Source organism: Protobothrops mucrosquamatus, unplaced genomic scaffold (genome assembly GCF_001527695.2).
Source record: "Protobothrops mucrosquamatus isolate PMUCROS unplaced genomic scaffold, P.Mucros_1.0 scaffold1129, whole genome shotgun sequence".
Lineage (NCBI taxonomy): Eukaryota > Metazoa > Chordata > Lepidosauria > Squamata > Viperidae > Protobothrops > Protobothrops mucrosquamatus.
The window spans coordinates 233580-253232 of NW_015387347.1; positions in this window are offsets into that span (position 1 = coordinate 233580).

Here is a 19653-nt window from a genome sequence, read left to right on the forward strand (position 1 = left end):
GGCAAGTTTTGTAACGTAGCTATTAAGAAAACAAATCTTTATTCCTCTCTGCTATTATTCTGTTTGGAATATTCCAATAGTTTGTATGTATCGCTCTCCTAAATAATGAATGACCAGTGAGGTAATGTTTGTTAAAGTTAAGCTTGCTAATCACTCTCAGAAGCAATCCCAAAGCTTCTTCTGCAATTCTTATTCACAGGGCAGAGAAGAGAAAATTCAGATACACGTATATTTTGAAAAGAAATACTGCTCTGAATTTATGTTATCCTTCTGGAATTGCTTTTTAGTATACAATCCAGCATACCTCATTACATCTGAACATAATAAAGGTACTGGGAGAATTTATCTAGGAAAAAAAAATAAATACACATTGTTTCTGATGCTTGCAGAGCCTTCATGGTATAAAATTACAATAGTCTTATTTCATAGGCAACCCCGTGTCCAAACTGCTGTACTTGGCATCCAATGAGAATTCAAATTTATTTTGGTAAAATGTGTATAGTATGTGTAATTCTGATGGCTACAAAAGGGTTTCAGCAACTATTTTTATTCTTGCAATTTGTTACAACCCACTTTCTTGCTATCCTTTTTGACAAAATCTCTCTCTCACACACAAAATTCTTTAAATTTGTGGCTTTATTTTTTAATCTTTTTTTGGGGGGGGGGAAGGGTTTATGTACATGTGTGGGCTCTGTCACAATATCCCAGATGATAACACACTGTGTCCCTGCTCAGCTCATCCTAATGAATTCTAAAATTGTATAAAGCATTCTAAACATGGAAAAAGCAGCAGGATTTCATTTCTACCAGACAACGGTGAAATTCAGTCAAAAGGATTTTGTTTTGTGGAGCCTGCTTTTCTCTGCCCCCTCTTCCTATCATTTCTGAGTTGGTTTTCGCTTTCACCGAGTGATACTTCAGGGCGGATTGTGATCCTGATCATTTTCTCTGCCAAAGTGTTATTCACACTTGCAAAAATGATTTTTATTTATACAGAGGTTTTCCTTTGAATCTGTCATTTTTTTTTACTTCTTGAGCTTTCAAATCCTAACTTTGGGTGGGAAATTGCAATTATTCTGACCAAGACTCAGGAGAAAGGGATGCTTCTTTAACTCGGCCATAGAATAGCCTTAAGCATAAGCAGCATTATTTTCAGAAAGGGGAAGAATGGCATGACTATGGCACCTTTCTGCACAGAAACCGGCAGTAGCTTTTGTGTTTCATTTGTGGCACTTTCTCTATCAGCACTGCTGCGATGATTAATATTCACGAGGAGGAAGAAGAAACAGATTCTCCCTAGCAATTTTCCTCCCTTCGGTATCAACAATGGCTCTTTGTGCATACATGAAACACATCTTCTAGAGGTTTGCCCAAGAAATAGGAGATAGTTCTGGGAAGGCATTGTAATATTATGTGTGCAGATGAAGGGTATCTGGCCATGTTCCTCTTCCCCCCACCCCCTTTGCTTTCATTTTCCAGTATTGAGATCTTGGTCTGGAACGGTAACATTCACACTTTCCAGAGGCTCAATTGGAAATGTCAGACCAAGAGTCAGAAATATAGCTGCTTTGAGTGGAGAGAGGAAGAGAATTAAAACAATGCCATCGAGATATTGCTTGAAGGAGCACAAAGGACTGGACAGTATAAAATGTCAGGAATGCTTATTCAGGAACATTTTTATTGTTTTTAAAGAGCAGCCATTTTAACAGCACATTAGGCCTAGAATAGTAACGGCAAACTTTTTCTGCCAAAAAATTCAGAACACGCCTAATTTGACTCTGCTGGTGTGTGACACCCCTCCAAAACAAAACAGTAATAATTCTCTATTCCCCTCCATCCCCTCCATCTAGGCCACTCTGAACAGCTGCAGTGCCCAGGCTGGTGCTGCTGCTGCCACTCAAAAGGACTGCCTTATGCCATTCCCCTTATGGCGCGATTGCACCCATAGCCCAGTGCTTCTCAGGATCTGCCAGATGCCGCTTGCCTTCAGGCGTTGTCCTCTTTCTATGGCCTACCTGAGGCTGCTCTGCGTCACACAAGGCCATTGTTCTGCAAGCAGCTTTGGGGAATGCTCTTCTGCAGCCTCTGAAAACTGAAAGCACACACTCCATTCTCACAAGATTTTTGAAGGGTTCAAAGGCCATGCAAGAGTGCACCCCATTCTCCCACAGCTTTGTCAGCCTCCAAAAATTGCATGAGAATGAGGTGTGCTTTCAAGGCCAATTGTTGGATGTTGGTGAACGCTTGTGTGTCAGCCAAAATATCATGGCAGGTCACCTTTTACATATGTTTGTCATCACTAGTCTAGACGCTTTGTGGGCATGGAGGCATGGAGAAGATCCAGATTATAAAAGTCTACTCTTTGTGTAGCTAATATTAAGGTAGCAGTGGTTTTACTCAGCAGTAGGTTCTAGAGAAGTCGTAGCAATAACTTCAGAAGAAGCATGGATTGAAGTGCGAGAAAGGAAAGAGGGATGGATAAATATATTGTACAGTAATTGAATTTTCTGCCTTCCATAGTGGATTTCAATTGATTTGTAGTCCCTGCTTGTACATTTGTGATTAATATGAATATTACAAAGACATGTCAAATGCTGGCTCTTAAGTTTCCAGCATCCCGTGGGTGCTAAAGTCTTCTTCCTGCTTCAAATCTCCTTACTTCAAAAGGCATAGTGGTTTAAGATGCTGAGCTTCTCAGCTGGAAAGCCGATACCCCGGGTTCAAGGTCCGAGTGTTGTGTGACACTCATTACTTGCCCCATCTCCTGCCCACTTAGCAGTTCCAAATGCCAGTAGATAAATTGGTACCACTTCAGTGGGAAGATAACAGCGTTCCATGCATCTCGGCATATAGTCATGCTGACTACATGACCATGGAAAAGTCTTCAGACAACACTGGCTCCCTTGGCTAAGAAACGGGAGATGGGCACCTCACACTAGAGTCAGACACGACTGGACAGGGGAAAGCTTTACCTTTTTTTATATACCACTGTGGTAAATAAAAGTGATTGGGATTATTTTATTTGTATCTGGTCATTCTCAGGAAGATAGATTCTGTTCAAGACCAATCTTTTTTCTTTCTTTCTTTGCGTTTGCCTGAAATGCAAGGTCTGCTTTTTTCAGATCAACTGAATGTTGATCCATTGGTTGCAACAAGAATTGACCAACCGGCTTCTCACCTGAGCCTGACATCATGGGCTGAGAGAGAGAGTGACTAGTCCATAGTCATCTAGCTGGCTTTCATTCCTAAAGTGGGACTAGATCTCAGAATCACCTGGTTTCTTGTTTGCTTTGGCCACACCAAGCCAAACAGACTTGAAGACCGATCATACACAGTTGAAATACAAGGATTATATGATCATCCTCACATCTTCTTATACCAAGCCCTGGGAGTTAAAGGTCAATTACTAAAAATATCTGTGTGTATTCCAATCTATCTACAGTACCTGAATTTTGTTGTTGTTAGTTGCGAAGTCGTGTCCGACCCATCGCGACCCCATGGACAATGATCCTCCAGGCCTTCCTGTCCTCTACCATCTTCTGGAGTCCATTTAAGCTCACGCCTACTGCTTCAGTGACTCCATCCAGCCACCTCATTCTCTGTCGTCCCCTTCTTCTATTGCCCTCAATCTTTCCCAGCATTAGGCTCTTCTCCAGTGAGTCCTTCTCATTAGGTGGCCAAAGTACTTGAGTTTCAACTTCAAGATCTGGCCTTCTAAAGAGCAGTCAGGGTTGATCTCCTCTAGGACTGACCGGTTTGATCGCCTTGCAGTCCAGTTTTAGCTGGTTCTGCAGACCTGAATTTGCATAAGTGCAAATCAAGAAAATGAATACAAACCACAAGGCTATCTTTTGAAAAACAAAAGTTTTCAGTGAAAGTGCTGAGGAAGAGAGCCATGATGACTATTTGTCTGGATTTGTGTTTCTTTTTTTTTAAGCAAAAGCACAACAAAGCTAAGTGGGGGAATTGCCACTGCACCACACCAGTGCAATATCATCTTCCTTATTGATTAGCATGCCTTATTGGGGCAAGAAGGAGGTCAGCTGCAGGTCAAAGCTATGCTAGAGATGCTTCAAATCGGTACTGACCTATCATAAGCACTTGGGGCATACCTGCCCTTAGTCATAATAATCAGGTTTAAGTAAGATGACTTGGAAAGGTGCTGAGCGTGCAGGACTCCTGGTGAACTTTCAACATTCACAGCACTTTCGAAAACCAGCCCATTTATTTAGATAGACAAGTTTTGATTTAGGAACCTCTTGTAATGTGCTTAAAAGGAAAAAGGAAAAATTGAATGGACTGTTTATGCTGAGTTTAGAACTACAAAATTGCTATATAAGAATTGCCTGAGTGGCAATTCACTTTCCACCAGTCAAATCAGAGATGTCTGATATGTCAGAAGCAAGGCATGATATTTAGCATGTATAGAAGAAATCTTTGACCTAGGACCATAGTTTATCCCAGAATCACAGTCACAAATGATGGTCATTAAGCAAATACAGCAGTCATTAAGTGAACACCGTGCTCATTAAGCTAGCTGGTTTCTGAGCACCCAAAGTACATCACATGACCCCAGGGATGTGTGATTGCAACTATCAATAAGGGTCATAAGTAGCTCTGGGGAGGCCAGTCTTAACTTTGAATAGTTGCTGTGCAACTAGTCATTAAATGAGGACTATGTCTTCCTTTTTTCTAATTTGATCATGCATCAGGCTGCTATATTCCAAATCAATGAAATTTCAAGGATAGATTCATTTCAACCATCACAATATAGCCTTATGTTACAAAGGCTAAATACTATAAGGGAAACTATTAAAATTGCAGCTGATGTATTCTTGATTTTCTGTAAATTTCCAGAATAAAGACTGGATGCAACCCCATCTCAAGATGACTTCATTGTTTTGAGAGGAGTGCGGTGATAGGTGAAATGTGAATATAAATTACTGAATTAATAAAAACAGGGATAGAATTCCTGGATTTTACTTTTTAGCTGGTTCTGTAGGATTTCATATTCACATTTTAAATATAGTATCATGTTTGTTATGTAAAGTGTTTTTAAGAGTAATGTGGCTAGTGATCCCAGTTCATTAGTTAACTAGGTCCAGATATTTGGAAGTAGAAGTAAGAGAGGTGGTTTAAAAGTTTTCACTAAGCTATAATCAGATAAACCAGGCAGATGTAAAGCAATAAACTTGAGAGCTATAATGAATCAATAAAGAAGAACACTTCTTAGATGGAATCTGTCAGGGAAGATATGCTGAAAATTCTGATTGAAAAACTCGAAGGTCACACTTTCTGGAAATGTTATGCAGGATTCCTTGTTGTATCGTTTAAGAATATAGCTTATAGGAAATCAATATTTTCCTGTTTGTTTAAGTTACAGAACCTCAATAGTTTTGGGGCTTAATGAGATCATATTTTGTGCTTGAACTATTTAGAGTAAGTATATGTAAAAATAGCTCTGATGGATCCTGAGACCCATTATGGCTTTTGTTGCCTTTGGATGGTACATTCATGAAAATTCAACAGGTACCTAAGGGGCTATCCTCCCTCTTGTAAAACAGGCCATTCCATCTATGGGAATCTTGATCTATCAAAATTCCCTATCTTGGAAGGGAAAACCATGTGTTCATAATAATGCATCTATGCCTTTGACAATTTTAAATCTGGTACATCTAGAGAGGAGGAGAGACTTCATTCATTCATTTGCAAACATCTGAATATCACCTCCGTCCAAAGAATTTAATTGGTTTATACCTACTAACGAATCAACAAGTCAAAATCCCAACCACTAAAAATATAGCCTACCCAAGACATAAATCCCAGCAACATTAAGCCACCTTATTAGGGTGATCATCATCACCACCACCACCACCACCACCACCACCACCATCATTGCCAAATAGAATAATCTTTAATGTCTTGTGAAATATTAGCAAAGGCGGCACCTTGTGAGATTTCCAGACTTTATGCTATGGAACACTCTTCTTCAGCATTCACAACAATACAGAATAGGTGCCTTCTAGTTGGAGAGATGGTCCTGAGGGTACATAGGAACACGTGGTTACGTATAGGTTAAAACAAGCACTTCCAATTGAAGTTGAAGTTGAAGTTCTTCCATCTCCTTTGTACCAGTGGTATAGTAAATTTGGTTTTTAGGTATTCTATCTTGTGATGATAATTCTACAGATGACATTTGGATTGGTTGTAGACTGTGTTAGCCATGAAGAATCATTGGATAGGCAGGAACTGATAAATAATTCTTTTGTTTCGTACAGACTCAACCATGTTTTCCTCCTACTGTAAATATTTCTAACAGGCATTCCAGTACAAGCAGTGCATATTCCATCAGTTTTAGGCTGAATTTGATCATAAAACTCATCAACCTCTTCTTTTTCTTAATAGTTGGAGCATAATGTTAGGTAATCATCATATTAAAAGAGATCCCCATAATGTATAATTATTATTATTCAGTAGTTAACTGTATTATACTCAAGTACAATCTTTGCGAGATCCCTCCTGATTCTATAAGCAATGCTAGTCTTTCTTTTCTGTGTGTCCTGAGGAGTAAAAAATATTTTCTGACTGCAGTTCCAATCCATCTCATCCCAATTCAGTTGAAGAATGATGTATTTCTCCCACACACTATAAAGTGGTAATCTACTCAGCAGCTTCCCATATTGCTGCTGCCCAGTATAACTGCCTGCTTGCTTTAACTGGACAGTTGGGATGATCTGGAGATACTTCTGGGATCATATACTCTTGGTGTATACTCCCAATGTTCTTTGTTCATCCTTCCAGGAACACCATCTGCCATGATGAGGCAACTTAGCAGGACTTGACAGGATAAGCACCCACTTTGTTGTCTCAAACTTCCATAAATAGGCAAAGCCTAATTTCATATTTGTTTTGTTCCCTTGGCTCATTCAACAAAACGCTCTTTTGCCCTGCCTGCAATGTCCTGTAACCAAAATGATCAATTTTCTCCCCTTTACTTTCTCCTGTACTGCATTTTCCAATGAAGGTAAAATATGTTTTGGTGGGACTGCTTGAAAAACAAACAAAACATTGAAATCTTCACTGTGTATTCAAATCTCATGGTTGCTAAGCTATTTCCATGTGTTTTGAGAATATTTTCCCAAAACGGTACTGATTTCCATGTTCCCACCAGCTTGGGAAAGGAAACCCTCCTTATGGGATTGCTAGAGTAAAGAAGGAGTCTCTGGATATTCAAAAGTTTTGTAGCTTAAATTGGATAAGCCATCACTTTTAGCCAGCATATGACTCTAAGGCTGTTCCTTGTCTTCTGGAACCCTCTGCCTAACTTGGCAATATAATGATTTTTAATGTTGGTGAGGTGAGATTGCATGATATTTAGATGAATTAAAATGCATCTGGAGACAGAGGGCTTAATGTAGTCATTTGGTGTAACCCTCCCCAACTCTTCCCAATGGGGAAAAGACCAAAAAGCATGTTTGTCCCACTCACTGTAACGAAGTCACCGTGCAGTGTTTTCATCACAGCTCTTAACTGTTAATTATTTTACTATCTTACCTTTCATTCAAGCTGGAGCACCTTGCACTTTTTCTCCTCTTATTTTTTTATTTTTTTGCACTACCACAACCTTGTTGAGGTAGGTGAGGCTGAAAACAAGAATAGCTGACCTACGGTCACTCGCTGAGTTTTGGTACCCTACCCACCGCTTCACTCTGTCTCTCTTTTGCTTAAAAAAACCAAACAAACCAGTGACCCGGTTCTTTTGAAACATAATAGACAATTTAAAAACCAAAGTAATTCCTGATTTCAAGTGTTTAGACAAGGAAAATTGTGGTGGTAGCCTATTGTACTTTTTTGTGGGCTATATAGGGAGGGGAGAAACTGAAAAGTGGAAGAAAAAAACCTGGACTATAACCATGTAGAAAGTCTTTATCTTCCTTGACGCAATGTATGAGCTTGAGCCTTATAATCTTATTTTTTGTTGAAGGCAACTTGGTTTCTTCTTTCTAAGAATAAAAGCTGGAGATTCTTTACTGCCAATCCTATTTTATGTTTAAAGTGGGGTTTGGGAAAGTCACTGTTCTTTATACCCCGACTTACAACCATTTGTTTAGTGACTGTTCAAAGTTACAACGGCACTGAAAAAAGTGACTTATGACCATTTTTTCACACTTAGGACCTGTTGCAGCTTCCCCATGGTCACGTGATCAAAATTCAGATGCTTGGCAACTGGTTCATATTTATGACAGTTGCACTGTCCCAGGGTAATGTGATCACCTTTTGCGACCTTCTGAAAAGTCGAGATTCACTTAACAACCGCCTTACTAACTTAACAGCTGCCGTGATTCGCTTAACCCCTGTGGCAAGAAAGATGCTAAAATGGGGCAAAACTCATTTCACCTTTGTCTCACGTAGCAACAGAAATGTTGGGCTTAATTGTGGTCGTAAGTCGAGGACTACTTGTAGTTATGCTTCCACAAAGCGGGGACAAAAACCAGCCTGCTTCCTAGGATAATTGTAGCAATTACTGGCTTCTATATTTATAACTGCATGATTAATTTTATCATTAGACACCATCCAGCCAAAGTTGAGAATTCTTAATCTGAGGGATTTATGTGTGCATTTAAATGTCGTGCTGAAATTAATGGGGCTTAAATGTCATTAACATTGTTTGCATTGCACCTTTTATTTTTTCTTTCAGCATGAATAGCAACTTGAGAAACAGAAAAGAGCGAAATTATAATGAGCAGATTTGTATTTTTTTTTTAATGCGGGAATGGAAAGGGATCTTTTAGTTCTCATTATTTTTTATTGTTCTATCAGGTATCCATTGTTTCAAAAGATACATTTTGCCTCCTCATATTGCTTTCCTGCTCCAAATAAATTAAGTCATATATATTCAGCAAATTTTACTAGATACCTGGAAGGATGGACTGAATATCATATGCAAACAAAACATTTCCTGTTGCAAGGGCTGAATTGGAATAATAAGAATTTTTATAGGGAGTTGATATGCATTCAAAGCAGTTTGGTTAAAATGTCAAATTAGAATAGGGAGAGAGGTGCAGATTTAAATTTACTCTCAGCCATGAAAACTCTCTCTCTGTGACTTGAGCCAGAAACTCTCTGTCAGCTCAGTCTACCTCGCAGGGTTGTTGCTGAGGGGGGGGGGAGAATTGAAAGAGGGAATGCTCTATATGTTGCTTTGTGCTCCTAAATGAAAGTTGGATATTAAACTAATGAATAAAATAGTTTTTGCAGAGTTATAATGGATAATGGTTGTATTCAGAGGACATAATTGTATTTATTGTAATATAAGGAATTGCTGGTTTGCTTTTACATTGCTTTGGTAGTTTAATCGGTGTCAAAGGTACTGACTGACACATTGCTTTTCAAGTTGCCTGCGTCCTCCATACTTACAAAAATCATATAAAAATATTTTGGCTTCTGCTGCCTGACTGCCAGCAGTTCAACAGTTTGATCCTGACCGGCTCAAGGTTGACTCAGCCTTGGTTGGTAAAATGAGGACCCAGATTGTTGGGGGCAATGTGCTGACTCTGTAAACAGCTTAGAGAGGGCTATGAAGCAGCATATAAGTCTAAGTGCTATTGCTATAATAAGAAATATTTACTAGGAATGTACCCTACATGTTAAGACAACGTATTTAAATCAGGAGTGGGTATTGTTGAACACAAGATATATTCCTAGAAAACATGTAGGCCTATGAAAAGCAAGTGGTTAAAAAAAGGGAAATGCACAGGACCAGAAGAAAAAAGTCTTTCGTCCCCATCCTCACCTATAATCCCAGAATATATATTTCAGTTTTATTCAATTTTAATTATCTAGGCACATAGTTTATGAATAGTAGTGCATGTGCTAGCATCATATGATTTTATAACAGATTAAATTGCCATCACTTATATTTGTACCTAAACGTGTGTGTAATGCCATCATACCACAGTGGTACCTTGGTACTCAACTGCTTTGAAACTCATCGAATTTGTTACACAGTGCATTTTGACATCAACATTTTGTCCCAGTACTCATAATTTGTTTGGTACTCAACACCCAAGCTAGAACTTGTCAGTGTTGGCTGCCTTGTGACTCACTACATTATTCTTTATGGCAAAAATCTGTTTGGTACTCATCAGTTTTGGTACTCATCATGCCCCCTGGAACCAATTAAGGGTGAATACTGAGGTACCAGTGTATTTATTCCCTTTTGGGGTTAGCAATGTTCTATGAAGCACCACCAAAAGAGTGCAAAGTACAGGAAAGTGTAGACTGGAGGTAAATGTTTTCTTTCTGCCAGCCTTTGGATGTGCCAACATTTCTCTATCTTTTTCCTGTCTTTAGTGAGCATTGTGCCAAGATATACCAATTAAGTTACATCTCTAGATTTTTTCTTGCCATTGTATAACTTTTTTTTGGTATATTTTTTTGTATATTTGTACATTTTTTTTGCCATTGTATAACTTTTTTTTTGCCATGTATAGCTTTCAGGCTTTCATTCTGTTTCCCCTGTAAAACACAACCTCCTTCATCTTCAAATTTGCAAATCCATATGTCTTTTTTTTTTGTAATATATTTTATTGATTTTTTTAACATAGTCACCTTAATATTTGGTAAACAGTGTGTTGTCTGGGTTTATATTTAAAAAACATTCTCTAACAGTTCGTTTCTATGATTATAATCCACATAATAGCTTTAGTTGATTTCCTCTTTTTCCCATAATGTTCTCTTTTACCAACCTTAAGTTAATACAATTCTTGTTGTTTTGGTAGATAACAATTAAGTATATTTTTTTCCTAATATTTCTATAGATAATAATCACATCAATATAATATTTCTTTTCTATCTAGTCATTCTGGTTGCCTCATCATAGATCCTGTTTATAGTTCTTGTTTACATTTTCCCCCCCACAATGTTCAAGACATTTTTACTAGTTAAAATTTTCTCAAAGTTAATTACATTTAAATATTTAAGTCTATTTTTTCTTGTGTAAGCCATCCCAGTACTTTTACCTTTATTAAGGAATAAATAAGACTAAAAAAAGAAAAAAGAAGATTAAGAGTAAAGAAAAATAAAAGAATAGTATGCTACTTAAAATCCATGTTTCCTATAAGCTAATACATATTTATTTCCAAAAATTTTCCGTTCTTTTTTACCATAATTAAAAATATATTTAATCTTTAAATATTCCATTTAATAAATCTAATCATCTAGTTTTTTAACTCTTATTCAAAACATTTTTTAATCCATTGTAGTTTTCTTAAAGTCAATCACATTTAAATATCTAAAACATTTCCTTTATATAAGCCATTCCAACTCTTTTATATTACTCATATCAAGAAATAAAATAAGAAGAGAGAAGAAAAAGAGAGTACTATGTTACTTGAGGGACTCTTCCCTCTTAAAATAAAATTCATATCCAAAATCTTTATATTTCTTTAACCATATTCAAATATGTGTTTCTTTTAAAAATATTCTCTGATAGATCCCATCGTCTATTTTCTTAATTTTCATTTTAGCCTTTTTCTTTTGCTTCTTGGGATTTTTTTTCCTTCAGGAAAGTTGATAAGTAGGATAGAGAAAATCGATGTTCTTACCCAGATTCAAACGCGCTGTTTACAATCAGCTTAAAATAGTCCTTTTGACTTTGGTTGCTTGTAGCTTGGGCTAGACTCTGAAGTTAGGCCTTTCTCCTGTTGGTTTCTGGAAGGCTTTTCCGGAGCCACCATCTCTCCATGGTCTCCGGGACTTCCTTCCTTCTTTACTGCCTCTTTGGGGTGACTTCTGGCCCATTTAGGGTCCTCTAACAGGAAGAAAATCAGCCAAAGGGCACGGAGCCCCAAACCCCTCGACTGCTGCGCCACTGCGCAAGAACAGAAGTCCCATATTTCTTGTTCTATTGTGCAATCATACTATTTATCCACTGTAACTCAACTGGATTCTCAGTCAACATAGCATTGACTGCACAAAGAAATAGTTTTATACCCTCTGTCATGTGTCTGATTAACGAAACACTTAAAAGGACTTTCAGGCATATTTTTATCCTAAAAGCATTTATTAAGGTTACAGAGATGTCAGTACGACATGGTGGAAATGCTTAGATCTGAGATTCTTTTCCGTTGCACATACATTCCAGGCATTTTTCCCTCCCCTATTTTGGGGTCATGGTTCACATCTTCCAATTAACTTGGAAGATGTGATTTACTTCCGGTTTCTTTTTCCCGGGCTTTCCTTATTCTCCTCCCCTTTCACTGTTGCCTGATTTAACTATAAAAATACCAGATAGTTCTGCATATTGTCAAAGCAAGAATATACAGTATTTGCAGCGTTGACACCCTCATCAACAGACCTCTAACATTACCACGTGCATTTTCATGCTTATATATGCAGTACCCAGCCACTCCTTGCTTAGCAACTACCTCAGTTGACAACCATTTGCAAATAAGATGGTAATAAATAGTAAGAAATACATATTTTTATAATATGCTCACTTCACAACTAAACTTCCTATAACAAAAGGGAAAAAGTGAAACTGTTTAATTCATTCTTTGCATTGGTCTTCACGGAAAAGGGAAAAAAAATAGTGCAATCTATCAAAAGTAGCACTGTAGGAGACAAAATAGGAATCCGAGTGAAAATAGGCAAGAAAATGGGAAGAGAATATCTACACATACTAGATGACTTCATATCATAAGGACTAGACAGATCATATCCTAGGGTTCTGAAGTTGCTGGCAGACATGATCTTGAAACAACTGAACAAAATCTTTCAAAACACCTGGAGCATCAGGGAAATACCGGAGGACTGGAAAAGAGTGGATGTGGTTCCAATTTACCAAAAAGGAAAAAAAACACTGGATCCAGACCAATCAGCCTGACATCAATGCCTGCGAAGATCTTGGAAAAGATAAGCAGCACATTTGCAAGCACCTACAAACAAGCAAGGCAATTATTAGAAGCCAGCATGGATTTGTCAAAAATAGATCATGCCAGACAAACCTTATTGCCTTCTTTGACAAAGTGACTAAATTAGTGGTTAAGCGAAACATTGTGTTTTCTTAGACCTCAGTAAGGCTTTTGACAAAGTAGTCCACAGCTTACTTCTTGCTAAAATAGAACAATGTAGGTTAGACAGGGCCACATCCAGATGGATTTGCAACTGGCTGACCAACCGCACTCAGTGAGTAGTCCTCAATGGCACTACATCTACATGGAGGTGGGGTACTTCATAGGCCCAGTACTCTTCAACATCTTTGTAAATGATCTAATTGAGGGGATAGAAGCAGTGGTGAGATTCAAATACCTGAACAACCGGTTTCTGTGTGGACGCTACTTCCAGAAGTCTGTTCTGAGCCAGGGAGGCCTCCCAGGGCCAGAACGGCCCACCGGAAGTATGTGGACGCCACTTCTGGAAGTCTGTTCTGAGCCAGGGAGGCCTCCCAGGCCCAGAATGGATTTCTGGAAGTGGCATCCATGCACTTCCGGCAGTCTGTTCTGGGCCTTGCGAAAAAAAGGCTAGGGCATCAGCTGGTTCACCCAAGTCAACAAAAAATTAGCTACAGGTTCTACCGAACCAGTGCGAACCGGCTGAATCCCACCACTGGATAGAATAGAAATTTGCAGTCAATACCAAGCTGGGGTGGGGGGTGGGGAATAGCTAGCACTTTAGATGATAGACTCAAGATTCAGAAGAAAACCAACAAAATGCAATTCATTGGTGAGAAAAGTAAGGTCCTACATACAGGCAAGAAAAACTAAATGCGCAGGTGGTACCTGATTCAACAGTAGTAATTCTGATCTAGGTGTCTTAATAGACCACCACTTAAGTATGAGCCAGCAGTGTGCTACAGCTGCCAAAAAAGCTAATGCAATTCTAGATTGCATCAACAGAAGGATAGGTTCCAGAGCTCATGAAGTGATAGCACCGCTGTATGAAGTAAGATCACGTTTGGAGTACTGCACCCAGTTTTGATCACCATGATACAAAAAAGATGTTGAGACCCTAGAAAGAGTGCAGAGGAGAGCAAAAAAGATGATAAGGGGTCTGGAGGCTAAACCATATGATGAATGTCTAGCTTAATGAAGAGAACGAGCAGGGATGATACGATGGCAATCTTTAGCCCTTAACAGGTTTTATAAAGCCTGCTGTGGGCCTTGAGCAATAAATGTTCAAAATCACTTCTTAAAATATATTTAAAGTTTAACATAAAAGCAAACCTTAAACCTTAAATTACATTTATTCTTTTTTTTCCTCTTTCACACAATTACCAGGGTTAGGAAACAGACATTAAAAAACCCAGTAGTTTAAACTGCATTTGGAAGAAGGATGCTTCTGTCTATTTGGTAACTAATTAAAAACAGATATTAAAAGATATCCAAGGAAATATACTCTTTATCTGGAATCTTAAGGTTGGATTAAGGCCAACTGATGCCCTAAGCATGAGATGGAGTGCTCACACCATGAGATGGAAACAAATGTGGTATCAAATGACACCTTCAAACCAAACTTTAGTCACTCACCATGCCAAAGAAAATGATTTTTTTTTTAAAAAAAACAATGCAGTTTATAGTTGAACACTGCCGATAAGGACAATTACTAAAAAAAAATCAACTAAGGTTGAATGGGACAATGAAAGAAAAATTACGGAATGCTAGCTAGGGGAAAAAAAATTCTCTACCTTTGGTGCCTGAAGCATATGCTTATTTTTCTTAATGGTTAATCGAGGGCTGGATGGAGGCCTCTAAACTGCGGAGCTGGAGATGTATTTTAACTAAATCAATCTTACAGGCTCTCCTGTCTTTTCCTTCCTGATTTATTTCAGCAAAACGATTTTGGGGGGAAAAAAGAGCTGAGAAGAGACTTCTCTTTATAGGAAGGGAGGCGAAAGCAGCTGCAAGAGATACCACGTATTAGAAACAGACATCTATAAAACAAAGAGGGGGGGGGAAATACCTCAAGAAGGGCAGATCTGTGACCACATATGCGGGCTCGCAGTAGGAACCCGCTGGAAATGTTTGCCTTTGACAGCTTTGAGCCAATGAGACACATTAAGGATCCTTTATTTGAAAGGAAGTTGGAAAACTGCTGGGCTAAGTTCCATTTCAAAGCTTTTCCTCTCAGCAAAGCCAATGGGCTTTGTTTTCCCTTTCAGGTGTATGTAATTGTAGGTGTCTCAGCTCAGCAGGGAAAAAGGAGTTGAAAGTCGGTTTGAGTTACCTGCAGATGAAAAACCATTAAGAGAAAAGTCCCTGCACTTTTTCTAGATATATCAATTGAGCTGGGGTTGGTTGAAGAAATGAAGAAACATGCCTTCACTCTAGCATTGAATGCCAGAATCTGAGAGCATGCAGCATTGACTTATTATCATGCTGTTGTTATTTTTCAGACAGCTTTTTCTAGTGATAGAGCATCTGTCTATCTCAATAGACAGAAATAGTGCCTACCTAGGGGGCAGCCACCCCACAAAAGCCATTTATGGCTATTTCAGCTACTAATATTAAAGTTCTTAAATCTTTTTAATGGCCAAAATCTTGGGCAAGGACTATCACCTAATATCTTCCAGAGGATGAAGAAGTTGCTGAAGTTGTGGTTTAATCTCAGATCTATTAAAAGGAAATGAAAATGACAACAAAGCCAACAATGGTTGTAAGGTTAGGCAGAGATGAACACACGATAGCCCATAATATTATTGTCCGCTAGAGCTTTAATGACATTTTGCTTTATTTGCTTCCTTAAAACTGACTTCATATCTATGGGGTAGATCTATAATGCTCTCCAAGTGACTTGATACAGTACATAGGTCTTTCCTGCATTATCGCAGAAACTAAGCAGACGAGAGAAGACAACGTTTGAGGCTGACCTCCATCTGTACGTAATTACTAATGTGCAGTCAAGTATTTTAAACCCGGAGTAAAATGATAAAATAAACATAATTGTATGCAGAAAAAAGCTACCTTGACCTGAACTTTGCAGTGGGGCATTTGATGGGATTGTCACATCTTGGGAATATGTCTTTTCCTTTGCATCATTTATACAGAGTATGTATTATTCTGAGTTAATGTGAGACTGAGCCTTTGATCTCGCTTCATTGCACCAAAGTGAAATAGATGTAAGAGTTGAATTGCTTCCTCTTTTATCCTGCCTCAGTCAATAATGTGTCAGCCTCCCGTGCCTCTCATTTTGTAGGTTCTGGAATGGCTTTCCGTATTCTCTCTGGTACAGTATTTCAGTTCAGTTCTCAAGCCTTCGAGAAATATATTTGAAATGGAAAAGTGTCTTTGGAGGTGGGTGGGTGGATGGGCAGGCGGCTGGCGAGAGCATCCCAAACACAAACATGCACAGATCAGCACTTCGACTTTATCTTATTTATAGATGCCGTAGTTACAGCTTTTCAGGGGCCAGATGATTAACATTTCTTCGGTGCTTCAGCAGATGGCATAAGCCCTACAAGCATTATGGGAAATTCTTAAAGCAAATGAGGTAGGGTGGGGGTGGGGGGGGAGAAATGGAACATTTTGCAGGGAGAAATGTTATTGTCGCTCCAAATAGGAAACAAAGCCATTTCTGGCATTGTCTTGTGCAGACACTATCTGCATTGCTGGTTATTGTCAGGCTGAAATCACTAGGGAAATCAATGTGGTTGGTTTCTGGTAGAGATGGTGCGGCATGCGTGTGGGAGGAGGGTAAAGTATCTTAAAAAAAAAGAAAAAGAAATCAAATCCCCAACCGGTTTTTGCAGCATACAAAACTAATCTGATTAATTCTGAGATGGGAAACCAAAGAAGCAAGAGAGACTTGTTCATTATAGACAACATTCTCGTAGATTTTTCAGGGGGCTCTAAACTTGGGTGGAATACTAACCCATTGATTGCTATTCAGCTGCTTAAGCAGCTCAGCTACTGATTGAGCTGGAAGAATGACTAAGAATTTTCCCATTCTTTTTCTATTTATCTCCTTCTTCGGTGCTAGTTATCTTATTGCCTTTTTCACCTCACCAGAAAGACCTGCTGATTCCAGAGTAAGGTCATCTTTTTGAAATATGGTCAGTGGTCATACAGATAGTCCTCAACATACAGATAGTCCTCAACTTATAACTGCAACTGGGACCCGAAATCCGGTCGTAAGTCATTATGATCATATGTCGAGGCACCCACGTGACTGGAAAGGTTTTTCCGGCACTTTCGTTGCGGTCATTAAGCAAACATGGCAGTTGTTAAGCAAATCCATTCATTTGAACGGTGCTTTTGCCAGAAACGGGCAAAAAAAAGCTGGAAACCAGCAAAAAAGTAAAAACAAAAAAATTGCAGTCACGTGCTGATGGAATCCTGCAACTGGGCTTTTCAACCAGTGGTACGGGTACCACCTGTGGTACATTGGCACCTGGCAGGTGGTACGTGACCATCCTAGAAAAGTGGTAGCGGGGGAGGGGAATGAGCTGAACCGGTGGCAGCACCGCACAAGCCTGAGCGAGAGATGGGTGGAGCTGCAGGGCTGTCAGGGCTCAGCAGAAGCACCAGGATCAGCACTTCTTTGGGGCTGTCAGGGCTCAGTGGAAGCGCCAGGATCAGCGCCAGGCTCCAGTTGGAGCTCGGCGCTAATCTTGGCGCTTTTGCTGAGCCCAGAAGAAGCGCTGATCAGCTGGAATGTTGCAGCATCTCCAGGGTCTTGTGATTTACATTCAGATGTTTGGCAACTGATTCATATTTATGACGGTCACAGTGTCCCAGGGTCATGTGAAGTGACCAAAACCTGCTGCAACCACTCAGCAGACGGGGGGAATAAAAACCAAACACCCCCCACCCTACCCCTGCTGCCAATCCTCAACAAAAATGCTCACAACAATGAAAACCTCAGACAGGAGGAAGAGCACCGCCGGGTGGGCAGGCAGGTGTCTTGCTCGGCTGTGCTTTGGGGGGCACTTTTTTCAGTGCCATTGTAACTTCGAACAGTCACTAAGCGAACTGTTGTAAGTCGAGGACTACCTGTACTTTATCACTTTTTTGCGGGGGGTCATCAAGTTTTTGACACCTTGCTAGGCGACTGGTAGTACTTGGATATTGCCATATCCTAAAAGTGGTAAAATGGGTGAAAAGGTTGAAAAGCCCTGCTTTAAGGTGCACTTGTTCCTTAGCAATCATAAATGTGGTTGTAAGTCAAGGACTTAACGTTTAATCTAAAAATGAAGCTTTTTATTTTTTTTTAAAAAATGAGTGGTTTGATTGGGAACATTATGGAAAACTTAACTGGCAAACAGTTCTGGTAATCTGTTACTCTGAGCACGTCCTTCTAACCACTGTTTCAATTATGGTTTAAAATGAGGAAAGTTAAGGAGGTGTTTGAAAAGCTACAGTTTTTCTATCTGGATTTGATCCTCTCAAATATCATGAGTAACAGCATTCTTTCCTTTTCTTTCTTCCTTTGGTTTTTTTTTTTTAACTCAAGCAGCCATTACACAATCTCAGAATAATAGAATAAATGGTTTGAAAGAATTCCTGACTTCACCCCAGGCGTATTTATAAAGGAGCAAGATTAAATATAAACAACAAACAGCAACATATACTGTTCAATAGAACCTTGAAAGTCTGTGCAAGTTTCTGTTTCATCTTATAGGAAAAATATATATCAAGCAGGGATTATCTGGATTTCTTTTTCACGTTTTCCTCTTTCTCAGGACTTGAATAATTTTTTCCTTCAAAATTTCCCCTGCTTGTTTCTTCTCTATCTCCAGGGTCTGTAGTATATTCCTTTACATTTACAAATGATAGCCAGTAAGGTGCTTTCCTGTGAGAATATTATGCAGGAATGGGGGGTGAATTCCATTTCATGAAACATTTATGAAAATAATGTATAAAAACAACCTTACAAACAATTGAAAATGCACATTTGCAGAAATGTGCATACAAAAAGGCATAGAAGTTCTATGGAAACTTAACCTAAACTCTCAAATCGGAACAGGAATAGGTAGGGGAAAAAAATTCAGAATAGAAATAGAAAACAGATTTGTAAAAACACGCAAAAGTGAAAAAAGATGCAAGTATATTAAAATATGGGGGATTCAAGAAGCAAATCTCTCTGCATCTAGTTTGTTGTAATGCTCCCCCCCCAAAAGAATTAAGAAGTGGATTCCCAAAATAAATCATATGTAACAAAACAGGATGAGATAAATGTCTCTTTGTCTAAGAAAAAAAATCGTAAAAAACTCAGGATTTGAAAATAGGAAGGGGGTATATAACCTTATTTAGCAAAAGCATCCTCTTCAACAATTTTCTTTTGGCAAAGGAAGATTCAGTGTTCCATACTTTCAAGCTTATCAAAGGACATTTTAATGCTGGTCATTGATCGGAACCAGGAATTTCAGATATTCAGCTTCTTTATCAGCTCAAATTGAAAGTTTTTTTTTTTTTAATTGAAAATTTTTAAAAGTTTTACAATATATCTCCCCACCCCCCTCAAACCCCACCCTTTCCCACCCCCCTCCCTTCCCCCCCGACTTCCCAGAGCTACACACAGGGTTTACAATACAATAATTATACTCTGTCTTAAATTATATTACCCTTAAGTTAACAATTCTATAACATCCTTTAGCTCTCTCCTAAACTAACATATCAAATCATTATTACAAAATTTTTAATTTTAATAAAATAT